The sequence below is a fragment of the Catharus ustulatus genome, chromosome 25, assembly GCF_009819885.2.
Source record: "Catharus ustulatus isolate bCatUst1 chromosome 25, bCatUst1.pri.v2, whole genome shotgun sequence".
In the NCBI taxonomy this organism is placed as follows: Eukaryota; Metazoa; Chordata; class Aves; order Passeriformes; family Turdidae; genus Catharus; species Catharus ustulatus.
This window is the reverse complement of record NC_046245.1, coordinates 4,756,190-4,777,007: the sequence shown is the minus strand read 5'-3', so window position 1 is coordinate 4,777,007 and position 20,818 is coordinate 4,756,190. Positions and strand designations below refer to the sequence as shown.

At 50.3% G+C, this 20,818-nt stretch overlaps 1 long non-coding RNA gene across 1 annotated transcript; it reads right to left on the bottom strand.

The window, feature by feature from the left end:
• Positions 1-1,220: 1,220 nt before the first annotated feature.
• LOC117007136 lies at positions 1,221-20,720 on the bottom strand. Its single transcript, XR_004420094.2, has 2 exons — positions 20,017-20,720; positions 1,221-3,273 (listed from the first exon to the last, which is right to left on the bottom strand). It is a non-coding gene; the product is annotated as an uncharacterized LOC117007136 (long non-coding RNA).
• Positions 20,721-20,818: the final 98 nt, after the last annotated feature.

Below are 20,818 nucleotides of genomic sequence, written 5' to 3'. Positions count from 1 at the left end.
TGAGCCTGCCCACACAGCATTTGGGGGTTTGGCTTCATTCTCAATTTGGGCCCTTTGGCAAGGGCAGGGTTTGATGTGCTGCACAGGGGAGCACACAAAATATTCAAGGGAGGCTTTTGCAGCATTCCCCCTCCATTTCTGGGTTGGCATCAAAGGCACTGTGGCACTGGGGTGACCCTGGCAAAGATTCTGCCAGGTTCTCACAGGCCCCTGGCCCTGTGTGGTGGGAGGAGGAGAAGGCATTCACCTTCAGCTGGGCTGACTTGGGTTCAATGCTGGGATTTGTGGTGTTTATGAGGCCTGGCTTCCTCATGAGTCTCACCTGCTTGGTTCCCTCCATCCCTGGGCTCTTTGCAGCAGGGACAGGGAGGAGTTTGCTGCTGGTGCAGTCAGAGGAGCTTCCTTTGCTTCAGCTCCTGAATGAGCTGTGACTGCAGTGGGTCAGAAAGGTTGGGGTGAGTACACAGACCCTGCTGTGTATTTGCATTTGGGGTTATGCTGCTGCAGGTCCATCCAGCTTCCAAGTATTCCCTCAGTGTTTGGGCTGAAAATGCTCCCACAATGTCTTGTGAGGGTCTGGGGAGGATCCACCTTTTGTGATCTTGCATCCTGGCTGCTTTTTGCTAAAAGGTGTTGCCTATTTCTCTCTGCCATTGTGGCCAGAGATGATGTGGCTGCCCCAGTGCCATGTGCTGTGGGATCCTGGCCAGTCAGTCAGGTGGGTGTCCCACACAGCCATGGGTACAAGCTCAGCCAGGCTGGTCACCGTCCTCTGGGCAAAGCTGCCCTTTGCTTTGTGCCAGGATACATTGGAGCAATTAAACATTACCTGGGCTTGTTTCTTAGCCCTCGATGGGATTTATTTGGGTTAGTGGACCCTGGAAGTCTCTGTGCTCTCCTGTTGCTGATAGAAGCCTTATAAACATGTTTATAGCAGGGACTGTCCAGGGCAGAGAGAACCCAACCTGCAGCCCTTGAGCTGACTGAGGGTGTGGAAGCAGGTTGGGCTACGTGTTGGAGCTGGGCTGAAAATTTGTGTGAGGGAAGCACCTGCTGACATCCCACACAGATGGTCTCAGCTGCTTGACCAGCTCAGTCTGCCCCACGTCCTCATCCTGTGGCTTCCCCTTCCCAGGATTTTGGTCAGTCAGGAACAGTGATCACCCCTCTAGAGGTCCCAGTTTACCAGCCAAGCTCACTTCAGGGCAATAAGAAGACTCTGTTTTTAAAAAGTCAAACCAAGTTTATTTTCACAAGGGAGTATCTCCAGTAATATTTTATTCATGGCTTCCAGCTCACACAGTTCCACTGTTTGACATTCTCTGCATTAGTATCAATGTTATGGAGGGGGACTGAACAGATTCCATCTGGGCTATGTGGGATCAGCTCCTTTCCAGGGGACACCTCTCCAGATGAAGTGGATATGCTGCCCTGTTCCCATGCTTGTGGTGCTATTTTGGTGCCTTCCAAGCAATCTGTGGGCAGGAGCCCTGCCCCTGAGCAAGCAGCTGGAGGATAATAATGCAGCTCAGAGGACCAAGCTGAGCTTTGCACAGCAAGTCACCAGGACTGCTGAAAAGCCAGATTTATGGAGAGAGGGCTGCATTCCTTCGCTGCTTGGAACTGCAGCATCCCCACCCACCAGCTGTGTCCCAGCCTCGCTGCAGCTACGCCCTGTCCCAGCAGAGGGGCTGAAATGAGCTGCTTCATTCTGGGGACTCCCACAGCCCTGGCAGCCAGGGCTGGCTCTCTCTCTGCTTTTGCTCAGGGTGAAATTTGAGGGCTCCAATTTCTCTTTGCTCTCTCCCTCCCACTTCATCTGAGAAGGTGTCCTCTGCTTGCCCTCGCTCCCCGGTGTCTCGGATCTCACGCGTCTCCCTGGCAGTGAGATGGTCGTGATAATGGCCTGAAATGTCCTTCCCAACGCAGCCCTGATCCTGTTACAGCTCCACTCGTGGTCTTGATCCTACTTACTCTGGAAAACGGCAGAGGGATAGTCCCATCTGCTCCTGAGAAAGAGAAGAATTAACAATTCCCTGTCCCTTGCCAAGGGCCAGAGCTCTGAAGCATGACGACTTCTCCCATGTCTGCTGTCAGCTGACAGTGCCTGGGAGAACCCACAAGGATTAGGATCTGCTCCCTTTGGCTCACATCTCTTCCCTACCTGTCTCCACTTTAGGACAAGATTTTAGCTTGAATCATTGGCTCATGTTATGTAAATGCCCAAGAGCCCTAAACTTCCCTCACAGGGTTTGCATGTGAGTGAATTCAGTTGATAAGTGATTATCAGATCAGAAAGAACCACCCTCTAACTCTGTTCCATGGGACAGGCTGGGAACTTGTCCAAAACAAAATGCACTTCCTGAGCAGGGGCCAACCAGCCAAATCTGACCAGCTCCCAGGGCTCTGAGTCTGCAGGCTGCTTGCCCTTGGGTCTGGTTCTGAACCCAAACTTCAGAAATGGACACAACAAAATTAAATCACGAGCTCAGATCTGTCCCATTTATACCAAAGAATCTGCTCCCCCCAGACCCGAGGACAGACCAGAAAAGATCAACATACTTAAACACTTTGCAACTTGAGCCCACCTCCTGCAAAAAAAGAACAGCACTGAACACTGGGAGCTGCTGTGCAAACTCATTTCTCTGGTTCTCTCACACCTTAGAGAGAGTTGGGCTCCCTGGAAGCAGGTGGCTCCATGCTCCAGTGCCTGAGGCATGAAGCAATTCCTGGAAGAATGCAAGTCTGGATGCTGCAAGAGAAACACCCACTGAGTTGTTTAACAATGCCACGCTGTGTTTTTGGATCCTCAACAAAAGAATGCCTCGGGAGCTCCTCCGGTGGTTTTGCTGCTCTTTAAGGAAGGCAATAGACTGTATAGTTATCACCTGAAATGGGATCAAATCCCTCCCACCAAACTATACAACCTACTACCTCACCTCCACAGAGCAGAACAGACGAGCACGGGCAGGGATTTGCTTTGCTTGCACCACCTGCCCCCACACTGGCGTAGAAGTGGATGAGCAGAGCTGAAGATCTGACTGTCTCCTTAGGAAAGACAGTAGATTGTATAGTTAGCTCAGAGGGAGGACCGGACTCCACAACTATTCAATCTACTACCTCAGCCTCAAGGACAGCTTGGGACTGTGGCAGCCTAAAGGCACTGGGATGATTCTTATCCAGGAACTGGGATGATCCTTATCCAGGAAGTGGGATGAGCCTTATCCAGGAACTGGGACGAGCCTTATCCAGGCACTGGCTGCTCTTCAGGTCCTGCAAAGAGGAATGCATGAAAAATCAGAATTCTCAATGGCAGGGGAGAGGAGTCATACCCAACCTTGGTCTGGAGCTCTTTCTCCTTCTTCAAACCTTGTGCTTGGCAATCCCACTGGATGAGTCTTCATGCACCCAAGGGTGCACAAAAGCTGCAGCCCTGCCCTTGGAACCCAGGGCTACACATGGAGATAGCAGAGCTCTCAGGAAACTGCAGCAGCACCAAGCACACCCAGCCAGGCTGACCTCACCTCCTGAACACACAGGGTATCTAGAACAAACCTGCCAGACCAGATAAGAGAATCCATCAATTTAGCTGCTGTGCACTCCAGGGAATTGAGCAGATTAGAAATAACTAAGTACAAGGAAGCTTTTAGGCTGCAAATGTAATGGTATCGAGTACATCAAGGCAGATCTTATTTCCTAAACAAATGAGTGCAACATGCAGCCGTGCTGTCCCTCTAATGCTCCAGCCCAGCCAAGCAGTATTAGCATGGATCTGAGACAGACTGGCTTGCCCCCAAGCCCTTGGCTCACCTTCTGAGGCTTCTTCACTCTCTGCACACCCAAATACAGAGGCGAGGTATTAATCTGGGAGTTTGAAAGAAATGTGTGAGGCTCTTTTGCAAGGAGAAAGAATTCCCCTTGGAGATTAAAGCAGCCCTAACAACGAGGGAGCCACGCCAAGCAGGCTGCATGTGCAGCCCAGCACAGACCCAAAGGATAACTTCCCATGGGAGCTCAGCAGGAGATGTCCCCAAGCTCCACAAGCATCTGCTGAATGCTGTGCTGGGAGAGGAGGGGGCTCAGGCTGAACTCTCCAAAGGATAAAAGCTGCCTTTAATAATGCTTTGTGCTACCAGGCAACAGCCTAAATATTCCCAAAGCTTTGGTGAAGTACTGTAGCTGGAATCCTTGTGAGAGTTCAGGGTGGCCTCAGGTCCAAGGGTATCTCTGCAGTAAGGTTTGGGAAGTGCCCTCTTCAGAGTTCTCCACAGGCTCTCCTCACTGGCATTCAACACAGTCCAGGTAATTCTCTTAATTTCCTTTGACAAACTGGTCCTTCACAGGGAATGACCCACTGTGCTGGACCATCTGGCCCAGGCTCTCCTGGTGTAACAGGGCATGAACATTGTCAAAACCCCAGTGAGGTGGAACTGGTTCCTACAGCACTGAAGAGCTCGGCCCACCCCTGTGCCAAGTGCATCCCAAACAGCCTCCTGATGAGAAATGCTATTTCTCCTGGTTTATCAGCATAGAAAGTGATGCACAGGGGTTGCACATCCCTCCTCAGAACATGCAACACCAGCCAGAGCTTGGGTGAGGTGACAGCCAGGCTCAAGGCTCCATCAGGTCTGTCACTGCTCAGCTCCCTGGGGACAGAAGGGTTAATCTAAACTAAAATGTTTCAGCTTCCCCAAAATTTAGCTGCTGCCACAAGCATGAAGCAGAAGGGTGGCAAGAAAGCCAAGAGATGCTGCACTGGTCAGGGCCTGGGAGCAGGGGTGTTCCAGATGATTCCTGGGTGATGCATAAAGGCAGAGGATGCCTTTCTTCTCCAAAGAGACTTTTAATAACTGACCTGGAGGAACAATTTTTCCTGGTTCCCAATCTGGTGATTTATATTATTTTAAGCACATAAGCCAGATGTATCAGGCATTTCAAAGGTCACTCTTGATACCATTGCAGACAACAGGCATTTGGGCCAATCTCAAACTGTTGGTGGGAAATTAAATTAAGTAAGTCTGAGTTCACATAGATGTAATTATACATGCAGAGAGAAAAAAAAATCCCTTCTGACTTCTATAAGTAAACCTGAAAACAGAAGATTTAATTATAATAATTGTCTTAATGAGTACAGGTTTTGGGAATACCCAGCTGCTGACTCTGGAATCCTGATTTTAGCAAGATCTCTGAAGAAAGGAGTCAAACAGGAGGATTTATGGATCAAACAGGGGAATTTTTTATGCCCAGTAAGGATGACTAAGAGCATTCTACCCTTAGTATTGCTGTCACACTTGTTTGTCCTACACAAATTGCAATGACAGGAATTCCCTCTCCCCATGGCCTGAGGTCTAAACCATCAAGACAAAAGACGGGGAAGGAGGACATGTGCCCAAATTTGCCTGGATGTGATGCAGCTATGCAAAATTCTGGCTAAAACAGCCAACAGAGTCTGTAGGAGTCACAGATCCACACCCAAAGCCTCTCATTGCCCTCTGAGATTAAACTCAGTTTTGAAAGATTTTTGGATCTTGATTGCCAAGAACCTCTAAACAAAAAAAAACCACTTTCTGTGCAGGCCTTAAGGCAGTGGCCTTGTAATTTTAACTTTCCAGATTCATATGGATCCCTCAAAATTGATCAAATCTGATTTCTGTGAAAGCACTTCATCAGTCTCTGCAAACCACTGCAGGAAGGTCCCTGTGCACAGAGATGTGTCAGTGTCACCACATGGTCCCACTCTTTACAGGTGCATGGAGGAGTGAGGAAAATTAGCAGGTAAAGGTTATGTTTTTTTCACAGCAAAATCCTCCAGGCTGGAATAAAAACAGCATTTGCAGTCTAGCTTTCAGACTTGTTTTTGGGATCAAGAAGTGACCTAAACTGCTCCTCATTTATGACCCCAGCAGAAAACCCAAGATGATGCCCCCCAAATTTGGAAACATCTTTGCACCAGAGATTCCTGAGCACGGCCAAGCATCTGCATTTAAAAGGAGCCCACCTTGGAGAGGAGCTGGAAAGGCTCTGAAGCCTTGAGGAGCTGATCTGGTTTATTAAAGAGCACTGAATGAAATGGAGGAGGGGGGAGGAGGAAACCATAAAACAACAAAGTCTCTGCTTTAAAAGCTGACACCACTTTCAGCCTTTGTGAAGCCGCGGTCCTGCCGAAACGTGCCAGGGACAGGGAGGGCTTCTCAGTGGGAAATCAGGACCCTGAGTCCCCAGGAGGATTTTCAGAGCCTGAGTCTCCAAGAGGATTTTCAGCCTCCTGGAGCTGGGGCAGAACCGGCCCCGGCTCCCGGGAGCGGCGGCGTTGGCACAAAATGGCCGAGTGTGGCCATTTTGTTTCCTTGGCTTCGTGTCCTCCCAACCTGGCTGGGATGGAAAAATAAAAACCGAACAGACCAAAAATAAAATCAAAAAATCAAACCCAAAATAAGCCAAAAGAAGTGTGGAAGGTTTTCAATAACTCCCCAACATTGTGGGGACCCACAACGCCAATTTGAGCCGCTGATCCGGCGGCCAGTGAGGAACGCGCTCACACGAAAAGCAGAAAACAGACCAAAAAACATCTTGGACACACCCTGTGCCACGGGAAAGCAATAAAAAATGACATTTGCCAAACTAGCCATGAAGACAAGTTGTTTATAACTTCTCCCAGGTCGGGCAAACCTCTCAGCAAAGCAAGGCCAACCATCTTCGCAAACACCCCGTCCTAAAGTCAGTATTAAATATCCCACTTTGAAACAGTCAATCAAAGGCACTGTGAATAGGGAAAGAGAAATGGAAGTAAAAATATTTACAGTTCAATCCTGCAACAGCCCCATCTCTCAGCAATGCTTTACTCCACACCCTTTTAATGACATAGGGAATATTTCACATCAACTTTGCCATCACATTTATTATTAAATAATTAGCAGGTATATTTATAAACAGCTGCTCATCACTTAGGGGTTGTTTTGAGTCCTATCAGATGTTTCTAAACATCTGGATCATTATTAATGATTCTGATATTGTTATCTATAATGCAGGCATCTGTAACCTGCTTGTTACACGACTTATCTTTAATTCACCCTTCCTAAACGCATTATTAAAGGTGGCCACAAAGGTAATAGATTTTCTAAAGGTTTGTATAGTATTTTTCCTGTAAATTTGTATATACCTCACCCTTTCCAGAAGCAAAAAAAAATCCCAGAATTTTGTCATAAAAGATAGGCGCTACTGATATTTCAGAGCAATTTCACTAAATACTAAAAATAAGAGGAAAAAATACCTTTCAGGCTTATTTCTACCTGTTTTGCACTCGATTCTACAGGCTCTCTCAAAAATACAAAGAAAGAGTATTCTTTTTTTCTGTAATACTCTATAAAACTGTTCTATTAATACTGTTAACCTTCTCAATGTTCAGTTCACAAGCTTTTTATGAAGGGTGTGCAGGTAATGTCCACCTCTAACGTAGATTTGGACCAAAACATTAAATTTGCACCGTGAAGCACCCGCCCAGCGCCCGCCTGGCTCTGGGACCACCCTGGCCCTGCCATTCTCTCTATTGTCTGCTTGCAAACAAGCCAAGGGGATATGGAGGCAAATCAAATACCTTTCTGTGCAAGGAAAGCCATTTCACCTCTTTCTGCTCTCCTTCCCAGCTCCGCTCTGGAAGTGTCTGCTTCTCTCCACGTGTCTGGAAAGCCACTCAAGGAACGGCAGGACGATCATTCCAACACCTTATCAGAACCTGATCCCCGCCGTGCCACAGGGCAGGGATCTGCTCCTCGGAGTGTCCACGAACAAAGCAACGTGGCTACTAACGCCAAGACATCCAGGCTACTGAAGGAAATGCAGAATCACTTAAAAAAAAAAAAAAGGCACTTTTATTTGGCGCATGTTCTGGTGTTTTTGCCCTGCTTCTGCGCAAAATTTTACAGTAACGCCACCAAGTTGGTTTAAACTTTCAAGGCGTGTTCCTGTTGATGGTGTTTCTGTTGTGTATCACACCTTAACGTGTGCAGGATACACACAGAGTGCAGTAAACAGCTTGTGAGCACAGTATAGCTCCAGCCTTGGGAGAAAAGCAAGGGCTTAAAAAGCCAAGAACAGCTATTGCTTTAAATATTTAAATTAAGATGTTTTTATTCCTGAGATGAAAACTTTCAAGGGAAGAAGGCAATAAACAAAAAAAATCCCTAAAAAAATATCCTCCAGATTACATCAGCTAAATCCAGGCAGTGCCAGCTCGGTGGAAAGGTCAGATCCCATATGCACCAAAAACAAGAGGACACACAACAGGTTAAAACGCTGCCGTCCGGCAATGACCGGCTCTGGTCATACCAAGCCGATGTGTAAAATCATCCGCCCGTCCAAAAAACAAATTAAGACAACAGTGCTCTCTGGTACTTTATAAATCCAGAAGAAAGGAGGGCTGTTTTATTGAATATAGCGAACAAACCTTTCCGTCCGGCTATTCCGTGCAGCCCCGCGGCTCTGCGTGCACCGAGTAGCCCTTACGCTGCTCATACAAAAGCTCAGTTTGGCAATTCCAGGCATTTTCAGTGCTCAACATACGCCAAAACTACCCACTCTCTGCCTCTGCCTTTGGTCTCGTTCCAAAATGTCCTTTTTTTTTTTTTCCCCTCTTTTTTTTCCCCTTTCTCTCTTGCTACAGCCGGTGCCACGTAGAGACGGGAGAGTTGGGCTCGGACATGGCCGCAGCCTCCAAAAAAGAGCCAAGTCCCGGCGTCCCGGCTTCCCCTTCCAGACGGGAAACAAAATGGCCATGGAGCAGCCATTTTGTTTGCTGCGGGATGGGAGGGAGAAGGGAAGGGAGGGGAGACGCAGGCCAGGCGGGAAGGATGAGGGGGGAGAGGGGAGGGCGTCAATTCGGCAGGAACCCAAAAGCTCTGCAGCCATGCCCGGGCGCGTCCTCCTTCCTCCTGCCGGCCCCGTCCAGTCCCGCAGCAGGGCCGAGGCGGAGGGATGGACACAGGGTTGGTTTTCCAGCCCTCCCAAGATGGCTGAGCCTGATTTGTCCGGCCTGCCATGGGTGACACTTCCCTGCCTGGGCCTGGCTGGCACCTCCATCTCGCCCGTGGGGCCCGGCCCAGCCAGGCTCTGCCACAGCTCCCGAAGGGAGCCGGGCAGGAGGGCGGAAACCAACCCAGTAACGTCAAACTCCTGAACTTCCCCGGGCAGGAAACGGTGTAAATAACACCCGCAGCGAGGGGGACAGGAACCCGGCCTTGGGGACAGGAACCCGGCCTTGGGGACAGCGTGGCCTCTGCAGCGCGGATCCCAACGGCACCGCGGCAGCAGCAGAGCTCGCTCCCGTCAGGACCAGCTGCCTCACAAACACAGGCTCTCTCTGCAGGACCCTGTGCACACAAACAGCCTTGGGAGCTCCAGGAATTTTATCTTCCTGCCTTTCTACGGAGCAGCACCAGAGCTGCCCATCCAGGCAACGTGCCCGTGGGTGAGGAACCCGAGATGCCTCTCACTGGATCCTCTTCTCCCAAAAGCACAGGGCCAAAGTCCCAGTTAGCATCCAATAAGGCACACACATCAATCCCACCCTCCACCACAGGCCTGCAAATCCTGACCAAAACCAGGTTTTTAGAGCAAGGCAAACACCTCACAAACCTGTCTGGGAGTACCTGATGTAGGAAGACCCTTAGGAGGACACAAATCAAACACTCCCTGGGCTTTCTGCTTCCGTAGATAGGACAAGCTGAAAATCAGGATTATTCAGGATTTAGGACTGGTAAGATCTCCCCATTAGAAGTCCTATCCCTTAAGGATGCAGGGAACTAGAAATGCCAAAATCAGCTTTGAAGCTGTTACAGGACCTGTAGGAAAATCCTGCAAGGAGGGTTGTCAATAGGATGAGGCACTTTGTGCCATATTCACATGGGATAAATTTAAGTGCAGGAGGCTGGACCTGCTCAGCTTTCTGGAGTCAGTGGGGAAGGTAATTCCCAGAAGCATAATGGCAATATCTTGAATTATCTTGTGAAAAAAGTTACATCTTTAGATTTTTTAGTAACCACTATTCCTCTTGCAATTTCTGGCAAAGTAACCTAAGATCTCCAGGTTAAAACTGTTATGGATTTATTACTAATTTGTTGTGATTGATTAGACTTTTTAAAACGTTCCTAAAAATAAGCATCACCTGTAACAAACTCCACTGAGAGCCTGCTCAGGATATCCTGATTTCTGGTATGGGTTTGATGTGGAGCCATGTGACCCCACAAGTAGGTTTGTGCACTTTATTAACTTTGTGCACTTTGTATTAACCTCAAAATCTGTGAATTTTGAAGGTATTTGAGAGATTCAAGTCTGGTTTATTTTATTATGCTTTGAGAAGACACGGCTTGCTTGAAAATGCCTTTGCATGGAGAGAATAGTGCCTTTCTTGTGTAATACTCCTCCAGGAAAACCAGCAAGACAGGCTGGAGAATGATGACCAAAGGGCTCTAGATGCGTACAGGAACAGATCAAGAACGGCCACACAGAGCATGTCAGGCTGAAGCTAAGAATGAAAACCAGTTTCAGCTGCTCTGACAGCAATGCCCTCCTCTAGAAACCCCTGACAACCCGAGGAACTCTGTTTTTACCCTTAATCTGAGTGAAAATGAACAGAGCAGGATGAGACACGTTTACAAGACACATTTACAGGATGGGGTTTTTTGGCCTTCCTAGTAACAGGCCCCCTACACCAGCAGCACCTTCCAGGTGGTCCTGAGATGGAGAAATATGGAACTGGGAACATGCATGGGGCTGGGATTGCTCAGTCCATCAACAGCACACACAGAACTGCATGTAGTTGATTATTCAACAAATAACTCAGCACTAGTTGATTTAACAAATCTTAGTCAAATGAAGGTGCATGGGGGGAAAGATGGGAATACAGAGAATAAGCAAATGGGGATGTTTGAGAAGTTTATGGAGGGGAGAGTGTCTGACACATAAGCAGGGGAATGAGACCAGGAATGCACAGGTTCTGTGGACCTGGGAGAGAGCTGAGATGGTTTGTGTCAGGAGAGGGAGGTGTGAACATGATTAAAATGCTGGAGTTTCACAAAGGACAAGGGAGGAGTTGCTGAACAGGGATATTTTTGTAGCCTCCAATCTGGGCTGCTGTGGGCTCAGCAAACTGGTGATGGATTAAGCTGTGGTCACAAAAGGAGTCCCTTCTATCCAACAGGCCACTTGCTTTGGTGCCTCCTGCTTCTATGACCTCACCAGGTCCCTCATGCCAGGCACTCCCTTGACATTCCAGCGCTGAGCAGGGCTGTGGCTGCCTGGGCTGGTTGGAAGCCAGCACACTGCTAAGGCACGTGGCCCCATAATTAAACCCCGTGAGATTCTCCTCCCCAGGGATGGATCCCTGCATGCAGGAGTTGGTTCTCATTCCTCTGCACACTCATCCTTGCTGCTGAGAATTGTCATCTGAGTATAGGTAAAGCACAAAGCTTCAGGTCAGAGCTGGGTGGAGAGAACAAGCCTCCCCTTTCTGTCTGTGAGAAAGGGTCTGTGGTGTTGTCATGGGTCCTGCAAGCCAAAGAACTCTACCCTTGTGCTTCAACTCAGGGTTTTTTCCAACCACACTGCAAAGCTGTGGAAATCAGCTGCTCAATATCACATGTTGCAGTCAAAGAACTTCCTCAGCATCAAAGTTCCCCCTCTGGCTGTTTGTTTGAATCTCTTCAGGTCTTATCCTTCTGGTCTGATCTCATCCCAGTGAGTCTCTACTGCCAGTCCTTGTGTGTTCTCTGCTCCCCACACTGGCCATTTGCTCATGAAATTAAGAGTAGATGAAGATGTGAGTGGAAAGCCAAGCTGGTGAGAAAAATTCCTTGAAAATGAGAAGTGGTTTTGGTTTTATTCGTTAATTGGTGCATGTGGGTGAAGCAAATTGCCTCCCCTGAGTACTTGGAAGGATTCAGTTCTCAGGTTTGTCCAGTGGTACCTTCCCTCACTGGGCCTGAGCACTCTCACGGGAGTTTTTAGGACTCCTCCATTTCTGTCTTGGGGAAATTATGTGCATAAGGCAGCAGCAGCCACACAAAATCACTTAGGATGGAAAAAAACAGACTTCACAGCTGCATTGCTAAGCTCCTGCATCCAGTCTTAGTGAGTCACTTTGCCTCTGTTTCCTCCTTTGGGAGACAAATATTCCCTACCTGGGATGCTGAGAAGGTTATTAGTTAATGTACTAATTAACCAAATGTGCTTTGAACAATGGAATTGCTTCAGGCAGTGGATCTCATGAAGGTCTAAGTCTAACACTGGTTTTAACAAGACTGGGCTCCCAGTTCTTACCAGCTGGGACACCGTGCCCTGGGCCAGGGAGAGAAGAACTGAACTCCTATACATTATTCATAAAGGCCAGAGTCCATTCAAGCACCCACCACAGACGAAGATGGAGCTGCTGTATCACAGACAGCTCTGGGGCTCCAGAGTCATGAAACACAGAAAAATCCCAAGCCAGGGTTTTTAACAACACTGCTGACCTTTTATCGTGCCCAGCAGTCTGTTTGTGACCCACATCCCACCCTGCTCTGGAGCTCTGCTCACACCCAGGGCAGCTTCTCCTCTCTCTCCCAGAAGCTGGATGATGGCAGAGAACTCTCTGAAGTGAGAGATAGCTTCTCTGTGCATATCACTGGGACCCATCCCAGGCTGGATTCAGAGCTGCAGCTGCCACAAACCCTGCAAGCCAAACCAGTTTAGACTTTGGCCAGGCCTGAGCTCATCCAAAAGCCATTTTGTGCAGCTTCAGACACCTTATGTGTCTATTGAGGCAACTGAACAGGGAAGTCAAAACCCATGGTGGAGATTTTAACCTACTGAAATGTTCCAATAGAGATGTAACCACTGGAGCTGATGAAGGTTGTTTGCCTTGAAGTCATGTTTGGTATGAATACAACAATCCTGCTGAACCCTGCACTGCCTCAGGGTGCCAAAGTTACACCTGAATAGTGACACTGGCCCCACGCCTGGGGGTGCTGGAGGAAGAGAAATTGTGACAGTTTAGATTACCCAGGTAATCTAAGTTTGATTCCCAAACGTGAAATTAAATTCTCCTTCCACACCAGCTCTGCAAGCTCTGAAACCCTGCAGGTTCAGCTGGTTCCTCCCCAGCTGGAACAGAAAACGCCAGGCAATGTCACAGCTATTTCTTCTGTGTCACATTTATACAATGCAAAGACCGAATCATAAGAAGCTGAAAATCATAATTAGGCAGGCAAGAACCTACAGTCTGAAAAATTCATCCCTCTTTAGTCTAGTCTGAGGTGTGCATTGTATGAGACTTAAGAGCTGAGTTTTCAGAGCTGCATTTTCAGAACTGAACTGCTTCTGAAAGCAGAGCCCTTAAAATAAGCAAGATTAGCAAATGTTCCCACCTCCAGCAGTTCTGACGATGACACCAACAGACAGATTTTCATCACCCTTTTGGCTGAGCCCTTCTGGAACTGGGGACATATTTTCTACAGGCAGATCCTTTCTAAAACTCCTCCTTTGCAACATAGAAACTGTACAGATTCCTAATTGCAGCCAAATTTGACCACAGATCCAGCTCTCGGCCCTCTCTGTGGACGCAAAAATGCTTTGGAGAAACAAAATCAATATGGCTTTGCTAATTGATGGTCTTGTGCTGGCTTTGACCCATCAGTTGATTGACCATCCTCAACTGTCATTTCCTAAACTCATTTCTTTTTCTGCTTGTTTATCTTCCCTGGCCTTGTCTGCACACAGCCACCACCCAAAAAACCTCTGTCCAGGGAGTGGGATTTATCACTCCTATTTCAGTAGCAGCACAGCACAGAACAATGTAGGGCCTATGCAAACAAGTACTGCTGTTTTCTTTTGCTTTTCATTTATTCCTTATGGCAAATCAGTGCATTCCAAACCAAACAAAAACCAGAAGATTTAGAACCCAAAGAGAAGCCTGGAGCAATATAACAGGGGCTGAGGACAGGTTGCATTTAGAAATGAAGCAACAAGTAGCCCTTGAAAGTAAATGAAATGTTTAACCTGTGCTGCATTCCTGAGATTGTTCCTGGCTGTAATGACATTTTGGCACTCAGCAAATGGCAGGAGCTCAGGTGCCTGGATCCCTGAACACCACACATGGGGGAGGACTGGGCTGTGCATGTAAACTCCTCTGGGTTGGGACCAGCTTCATCTTCACACGGCCAGCACTTGTGACAGATCCCCCAGGACACTCCAGTGACACCAGTAAGAGCTGTTTCAGTGGAGGTCAATACTGGGTATACAGGACACCAGGACTGGGAATTGTAACCTGTAGTTTTGTCCCAACTCTGTCACCAAAACACCCTAAAGGACCATGCAAGCTTGAGCCACTGCACTACAAAAAAACACTGATCTACACACCAGGTCCTCTTCCAATTTCATTTCAGCCCAGGCCGTGCGTTACCTGACATCTGTAACCCACTGCAGGGCTGTTGTTTTTTTTGCATAGTTGGACAAAATTGCCAAGGAAAAGGAGCTGAAATGAACCCTCAGGACCCTGCAGCAGCACCTATTACATTAGCAGTGTTCTTACAGAGCAGGACTGAGAGCCCAGTCCCACCTCCCCACGAAGGGCCTGTGTGTCCTGTGCTCAGCACCCCATGGGATCAACAAGGCTTTGAAGCCAGGCAGCCAAACGTAATCCACCTTTACCTGCTTGTGCTAAAGCTGAGCTGGGATGAGCAGGCAGAGTCTGGAAAGCTGAGCTTATCTGTGTGTCACAGCGATCCCTTTGAACTGCTGCAAGCCCTCTGGAGCAGCCGCCCTCCCCCAGAGCAGCGCCTTTTCCTGGGCTGGGTCCTGCTGTTCGCTGGGATCGTGGCTGTGCTGGCTGCAGCTCCCCCAGGATCACCCAAGGCTGTGAGGGATGGAAACAGTGCCTGAGAGGCTGCAGCTCCCCCAGCCCATCCAGGCTGTGAGCCCAGCAGGGAGCAGGGCAAACAGGGATGCAAACAGTGCCCCAGAGGCTGCAGCTCCCCCAGGATCACCCCAGCCCATCCAGGCTGTGAGCCTGGCAGGGCAGGCAGGGATGCAAACAGTGCCCCAAAGGCATCTGCCTGCAGTGGGGCGTGCGCGGCTGATGCGCAAGGATGAACAGATGGGTTGATTACACAGGGAGAAATGGACACTAATCGTATCCAGATTCACCAGCTGCAGGATTTCCTCCTGAGCCCTAAAGTACAGGAAGCCCGTACCTGCTTCGTTATCCTGTCTCTGTTCATTAGCCCCTTCCCCCGCCCTGGGAACTGCATCCCCGCTAATCCCCTGGGCAGGGGAGGGCCTGGGCTGCAAAGCTGAGATCCAGATGGGAACTCCTACTGTGCTCAGGCACGGCTGGATCCAGCCCCAGGTCGGGGCACATCCTGGCTGCCAGCTCCACCACAGCCAGGCTCCACCAGCTCAACTGTCCCACTCTGTGGGTTTGTTGCCAGGTTCTTGTTTTGCTGCTGCCTCTCTGAAGAGCCAGGAAGATTTCAGGGTTAGCAAGGTGAACAACAAAGACTGTTGGGGTTTGACACATCATTCAGTGTGTGTCTCCTCATCTCTGCTGAGATGCAGCTGCTCCTAGGGTGGAGTCTGGTGTGGCTGCTGGGGACAGGGACAGGAGGAGGTTTTGTGGATTGAAAACAGCAGGAGCAATTCCCCACCACACTGTAGGATGACTGGCCAGACTGAATTGGGAGGTGATATTGGAAACCTCATCTGTATTCTTGTATCTGGAAGACTGAAATAAGCCAAGTGGTTGGGTTTCATCATCTGCTTGGATTTTGTGCAGTGCCACCTTGGAGGAAGGAGAAAAGCCCTCCCAGACACTTTTATCCATGTGCCTCTGCATTCATCCCAGCTCTCTTCAGAGGCAGTGATGTGCTCCCAAGGCACAGCAGCTGGGGGATGATCCCAGGCATTCTCCCTGTGGGGCTGCTCAGCTCCCAGGTTCTTAGCCCAATCCTCCCACCACAAACAGGAGCTCTGGGAGCAGATGTGCAGACACTGAAGCTGTCGATCACATTGGCATCAGCAGCTGCCCTGACTTTTGGTGGAGTCTCTGTGAGGAGTTTCCTGCTCAGAAAACTTTATAACCCAACTTGTTGCTCCGAGTTGGGTTTTTGGGACCTTCTCTACTTGCCTGCCCAGGGTGCCTCCACTGCCAGCCTGAGCTCATGTTTCTGTGGTCAAAACTGATGCAAGCAAATGAAGCTGTTCCCATGCTTATGCCTGCTCCCACCCTTGTGCCTGCTCCCATCCTGCTGCCTTCTCCCCATCCAGACTCACTCTGGCTCCACATGCCAGGATGCCAACCTGCTGCCCCACAACCTCTGTTCTCCTCATCAGGGCAAATGCCCAGCACCAAGCAAACCAAGAATGAAGGATGGGAGAACCTCAGCTCTTGGTGTTATTCCCAGAAGCTCCCAGACCTTCTGCTCCAGGTCTTCATACCTGGCAATAAAACATCAGCATCCTGTGAGTCCAAACAGGACCTGAAGATTGAGGTAAAGCTGGCTGTGGCTGCCCTGCAGAGTCCTCAGACTAGGGGGAAGAGGAAGAGGAGGAAGGAGAAGGAGGAGGAGGAAGAAGCACAATGTTTGCTGTGGTCTTGCAGATGAGGAGAAACATCCTGCCCAGTCCTGCCAGGGATGCATGGCCACGTCCCTTGGGCTGGGCCTCCCAAGCCCAGCAGGATGGGGATGTGCTGGCAGGGACCACAGCAGAGAAAAGCCCTGGTGTGGGAATGAGCAGGAGAGATTCATGTGAAGCCAGCCCTCCCAGACACCCCAGAACAGATATTTGGGAGATATTTGGTTTCCACCAACACAACCCCCATGGCTCTGACTCCACACCTCACCCCCTGTTGGTTGTGTCCTTTGCTGGGCTACTTCTCTCACACTTCCTGTGGCCAGGACTATCTGGAGAGCAACCTTAGCGTGCCAAACCCTGCATGTCTCATGGGCTTTCCAGCTGCAGAGCCAGGCAGCACAGCTCAGTGCCCATGAGCAACCCTGCAATAACAAACTGGTCACCTCCTAGCTGTGTCCTCCCAGACCTCACCTTTCACAGCAGCCAATTATCACCAAAGTTAAACAGTAGCTACGAGCAACTCCAACATAAAAAACCAGTACCACAGAAAAAAAGCTTGAGAGAAATTAGGGGCTGAGAGAGGTGGCAGAGAGAGAAAAATAAATTGTATTGATTCTTCTGAGGCCCAGCTGTGGGGTGGTACAGAGGGTGAATCAGATCTGGCTGTGTTTGGACACCACGCTCCCCATGGTGCACAAGGCTGCCAGCATCAGCTCTCCCTTGCATGGGCTTCTACAAGGATCTCATGAAACTTGTACCCCCAAATCCCTTGGTACAATTAGTGGAAAAGCTGAGGGTGGAGCCCACAGAGGTCAAATCAGTCTCACTGCCTTTCAGCCCTTCACTGCCCACTAGAAGTGGTTCCTGGAGTGGTGAAGCTGCTTACATGGATGGTCCAGCACGGGGGGAAGCTTTGCCCCTTGGGTCTGGCCTGTGGAGACACAGAGCTCAGCATTTTCTGCAGCTGTAAATCAGGCAGTTCTCACCAATATAAATTTGGCTCTGAGTTGTAGGGGACTAAAAAAAAAAAAAAAAAAAAAAAGAGAGAGGAAAAAGAAAAAAGGAAATCACAATTCAAACTCTGTCTTGGCCAAACTTGGTCCTTTTAAGGAAAGGAAATTTCCCAGAGCCACCCTCGACAAACCTGGGGGCCTGATCCTGCTGTGAGGAATGTCTGTGCAAATCCAGAGTGGCTCTGCTGCCTGCTGGGGGTTACAGCAGCTGAACAAGGCTCCAGCCTCAGAGCAAAGCTCCTGGTCTCCTGCCAGGAGATGGAGCAGAGCTCACACCAGAGCAGCCTGAGAGCAAACTGGGGATTCAGAGGCAATAAACAGCAGAAAGATCTGACTCCCCCTTTCAAGAATTCACCCTTTCTGCTGAGCCATGTTCTGGAAGCACGAGCCCTGTTTTGCTGTGAGCTGCATGGAATAAAACAGCTGTGTCCCTTGGCTGGACGGCTCTTCCAGGGGTGCCAGATGTTTTGCTTAGGACACGTCAGAAGAGCTTTGCTTGAGTTCAGACTTTTTTTCCTCTCAGGCTGTTTGCAGGAGCTTCAGTGGGGTTTTGGGGTTTTTTTAATATTTGCTCTCCACCAGATTTTCACAGGAAAGCAATAGGGATTGGGAGATAACTGGGAAAGGTCTGATTTCAACCCAGCCCCTCTTTGTATAAATAATCTGCAGGGGAAAAGCTGGAATGATGAGTAAAACACTTGTGCTGCCTTTTCACTGGAATTAAGGGTCTGGATGTAACCCACTGTGTCCGTGCACTGCTGAAGAGACCATCCTGGCACATTTTGGGGGTCAGACCCCACAAATGCCTGACTGCCCCCAGCTCCCACAGCATGGGAATTTCAGCTGCCGAAACAGCACAAGAAACAAAGTCCAGGACCGGACCCCAAACCCGAGTGCACGAGGCCACACAGCTCCCTGAGGGGTCAGGAAGATTTGAGATGCCCAGGACAAGATCCCTGAGAGGCTGTCCCCATCCTGGAGGGTAAGGCAGATTTGGGAATGTCCCCAGAGCAGGGCTGGTACAGCTGGTGGGTCACGGAGGAACACAGGGGCCGGGGCATTTGGGTGCTTTGTGGCCAGTTTGAAGGTTTTTACTGTAGGACCATGCGTCGCTCACTGAAAAGGGTTTTTTTTTTCAGAGAAAGGAGGAGGAGCAGGGAGGCTGGGCAGCGGGGAAGAGGAGGAAAAATTTGGTGAAGGAGGAGGGGTGGCTTTCATGGCTCCGAGCGCCTGCGGAGTGCGCGGCAGCCGGCAAGGAGAACCCTGCCCTGCAAACAAGCTGCTTTTGTTGTGTCCCAAGCAGGCCTAAATTAAGTTTGACAGAAAGAGGGCAGATTCCCCGGCGCTGGGGCAAGCCCTGGGCTCGGGTAAGGCCGTGCCAAACCTCGGTGCGAGGCGCGAACCTGCACGAGGCTGGAGGGACGAACCATCCCGAGCCTTCGCGGGGCTTCCTCCAGCAGCAGCCGGGAACATCCCGAGCCTTCCCAGGGCTTCCTCCAGCAGCAGCCGGGAACATCCCGAGCTTTCCCAGGGCTTCCTCCAGCAGCAGCCGGCCGGGCCCCGTCCCGCCGAGGCTCCAGGAAAAGCCGCCTCCGGAGTGCCCCGTCCCGCCCCGCTCCGGGCATCGCCCAGCCCCGCGCCCGCCCGGGCACGCCGTGCCAGCCTGGGGAACCAGCCAGCTTCTAAACGGTTAATGCTGACAAAACCAGGCGGCTTGAGTTCCCTCCTTCCCGGACGGCTCCTGGTGGAACTCACCCCCTTCGAATGGAATGAAATTAAATGATCCTCCTGCTCTGGCCTCGCCCCGCTGTCCTCCCCGCTGTCCTCTCGTCCTCCCTGCCCGTGCAGCGGCTCTGGCCGTGCCCCCACCCTGCGCTGTGCACGAGTGCCCGTGCCCAGCGTCTCCCACCACGTTTCTCCGGCTGCCATGTTGAATGGCAAATCCGACATGATTCGACACATTCTGCCCCATCGGTGCTGCCCGCTGGGGAACTAAAGGGGCACCCGGGCGACAACGCCCAGCCCCGGCTGGCTCCTGGGGACGGCCCGGGTGGTGGGGCGAGGGCACGGGGAGAAATCACCCTCCAGTTCTGCTCCAAATGCTGCACGTAGGGACCTGCCTATCTGCTATACATCCCTCTCTAGGAGACCGATTAAAGTCGGGTGTTTTAGCACCAAGGGCCGGAGGACTCGGCGAGAAGGGATTTTGGGGAGAAGGCAGGTTACAGCAACAATAAAGCGACGGAGCAACTGGAGGAACAAAACGTTATTTCAAATCAAAGGCAAAAAAACCCCAACCGCACGGACAGAAAAAAAAAAAAGAAGAAAAAAAAATAACAAAAAACCAACCAAAATTAAGAGTGAGGTTCGATTTCGTACCAAGGCAGCAAGAGAGACGCACCGTGGAAGAGAGTGGTTTTGTTGTTGAGTAGTGGCTGGATTTAGCTCCGCTTATCCGGACAATCATCGGGGAAGGATCCTTTTCCGAGAAAGGCCAGTTTGAGTGAGACAGCTTTTTTTTTTCCCTTCTCTCGCTCGCTCTCTCCCCTTTCCTTCTCCTCGCAGCTCAATGCCAAGAAATGGGCGGTGCCTGGATGCCAGGCTCCATCCGAACGAGACACCCAAGGCCAACGGAGGCTGGCACAAAGGCGAGCTGGCAGGAATTCCTGCACTCGGAGCCGCGCGCCTGCGGGACGAGCCCGCCGCCTCCCCAAAAATCAACCTCCGACACCGCCCGCTCCGGAAAGTTGCCCCGTCAGCCTCGAAAACGCCCCATGAGCCCATGAGGCTCAAGCACAGGGTGAAAAAAAAAGGACAAGGGGAGGGAAAAACCCCCAAGACCCCTCTTTGCATCGACGCAGGTTAAACAAAGGCCTGGGGAGGTGGATTATTTTTTACCGCCCTCCCCATGCTCCTTTTCCCGCCTTCCCATCCCTCTCCTCCCTCCTCTTGTCCTCCATCGTTGTCTCCCTCGCTCGCCGCCCCGGTGTCCAGGCAGCGACGAGCCCTTGGCTCCCTCCTTCCTGGTTTTCGCACGACAGGAGGTGGCGGGTCCTTGAATAGGAACACACACACCCAACGCGAGAGGGACTCGATGGGGGCAGAAAAAAAAAGAGGACAAAATATATATATATGCATACAAACAACAACCCACCCGCCATGGAGGCCGGTTGGGAGCAGTTGCTGCCGAGGGTGGCAGATTG